This window comes from Lepisosteus oculatus, chromosome 14, assembly GCF_040954835.1.
Source record: "Lepisosteus oculatus isolate fLepOcu1 chromosome 14, fLepOcu1.hap2, whole genome shotgun sequence".
NCBI classification, from domain to species: Eukaryota; Metazoa; Chordata; class Actinopteri; order Semionotiformes; family Lepisosteidae; genus Lepisosteus; species Lepisosteus oculatus.
Window position 1 is genome coordinate 55,077,904 of NC_090709.1, and position 2,414 is coordinate 55,080,317.

Below are 2,414 nucleotides of genomic sequence, written 5' to 3' on the forward strand. Positions count from 1 at the left end.
AACTGCTGTTGTCTGCACTGGGACTTGGACTTTGTTCTAAGCACGAGACCGAGGATCCCGTACGTACTCAGAATTCTACCAACGTGAATGCTCCGCTTGATCAACGGCAGCCTACAGTTGGACCCTTGTCGACAACCTGAATAGCTTATTCAGAAGCAGCGCTGGTCCGAGAACGAACCAGCTTCTTCCCGGGCAAAAGAGTGACTTGTGAGGACTCGCAGTCACACTCTGTGCATAGAGACTTTCTACTAGCCAGCCGGACTGCTGGTAGATCCCCTCGGAGCAACGACTGCCCTGCGCGCCGCAGTCAGATTCCTCCGCCCGTCCAACTCTGAGCTGCACCTCGACTGGTTGGTCGGTAGCCAGAGGACGCCGGGACAATGCCCATTGGACAACCGCTGGAACCGAGGCTGCAACAGAGCCTGTCAGCTGGTTTGGTGTTCGTGCCGGGAAATTCCAAATCCATACACAGTGGATAAGTAAACCCCATGTTCTACATTGCGTCTCGAGAATTCAATTGTACCTCAACATAAGTTGTTATCAATTTAATTCATGAGTATTGCATTTACTTCCGAGTTTAGAGTATCAGTGGGTAATAACACTGATTAGCGATTTGGTAACCGAACGATATATATTGACATATATTCTCTGTTGTGTATCTCTTTGTGTTTGCATCTCTTCGAGATTATATACCGTGTGTATTGATAACCCTCACAGTAAGGTCTGCCGCTTGTATCCAGGCAGACTGGTATATGTTTGGTGCACAATTTATATTAATAACTGTATCTCGTGTATTGAACCCGTGTGTGTGCGTTGTTAGTTGTTCTGACAATTGATTTTCTAAAAGCCACAACGAATCACCTCGTGATTGCTGCTGCAATGAATAATTGTCTCAGTAAACCCATCAAACCTCTACACAGCTAAGGAAGAGTAGCTCGGAAAATACCCAACTCAACAAGCGAGCGCGTTGGTTGCTCTTGATCTTAATGCAAGGAGCTTTTTTTTTCGCATTAATGATTATTAACCAGAAACAGCTGCACAACTGGTTGCATTTGTGATTATGTCACTTCTCTGCTTCAGCAAGGTCAATAAAAGACTCTGAAAGTAGTAGAGAAAAACTGAATTAAAATCATTTTAGCAATTCTGAGCGATATCTGCATACAGGCAATCCAATAAGAACGTTGAAATCTTTGAATGTCATCTCTCTATATATTGCGCTGCTTTTTACTTGGAGTAAAACTATTGGATTGAAGGGTTAAAATGTATTGTTGTTATTTGGAGAAATCAATGAACTCGTGATTTTATATGTTTTAAAAGACGGTCATGCGCACAGAAAAAAGACAGTGCTGATTATTTTTCTGGAGACGGAGCACTGATGACCTATCCGAGCCAATTGATAAAGCCCACCCAGTGGATACTCTAGCAGAACGTGGAAGAACGTTCACAATTGTAACCAAGGCAACCACAGGAACAACATCAAGAAGCACAATCAATTCCCCATTTAAATCTTTCGTGTAAGGTATGCCATGTGAAAGCATGAAGTAAATCCCCTGATCTCTTTTGAACATGGACAAGGTATTTCTGATGGAGTGCTATGAGCAAAGATTTAATAAGCTACACCTGCTGATGATTCAGCTTAAAGAAGTAAAAGCTTCACAAACAAAAGCAGCTCGCTACCACAGCCAATATTAAATATACTTGGTGGCACATTACCATTTGCACTGGCTCAAAAGTGGTCTCGGCAGACGTTGTTCCCTACGTAAAGCTGAAAGCGCCAAAGAGCATTTCCATTGAGAAAAAAAAAAATCTTTCTTGATGTTAAACATAGAGAGCCTGCCTTTTAGAAGTTCTCCCTCTAAACACCTTGTGCAGCCTCCCGACAGACTAACAAAAAGCGCCTTTTCACCAACTCAATTTATAATACGCCCCTCAAAACTCACAACCGAATAACAATCCATCCGTATATTTGATTTCCAAGATCCATTCAAGGCAACTTGGCTCTTCGCAAGCAAATAATTTCAGGGAAGAAACTCAGTTTAGTCAACTACTGGTGCATTCAGCACACCATTTGCTTTCGCTTGTCAGGGTGGCCGAGTGGTCTAAGGCGCCAGACTCAAGGACATGTGTCTTTCCAGCTGGCTTGGGTGTTCTGGTCTCCAAATGGAGGCGGGGGTTCAAATCCCACTCCTGACAGCTTCCGTTTTTACCTCTCTTGAATTGTTCCAGTGCTACAGTGAATGACTGAAATATAAAAGCAGCAGAAGAAAGCAAGCAACTCAGTGCAATTTGTAAGTATTCTGCACTGTTAAAATGCACAGGTTTTCATACTTTTTGGAATTCGTAGCTCAAGAAGTGACTCCTGTTTCATTTTCTATTCACCAACTCGATTTGCATTCCGCCCCTCACACCTCACA

At 43.1% G+C, this 2,414-nt stretch overlaps 1 non-coding gene across 1 annotated transcript; it reads left to right on the forward strand.

Annotated features, from left to right (window-relative positions):
• The first annotated feature begins 2,080 nt into the window (after positions 1–2,080).
• On the forward strand, positions 2,081–2,193 carry trnal-caa (transfer RNA leucine (anticodon CAA)). The gene is made up of 2 exons: positions 2,081–2,118; positions 2,148–2,193. It is a non-coding gene; the product is annotated as a tRNA-Leu (tRNA).
• Positions 2,194–2,414: the final 221 nt, after the last annotated feature.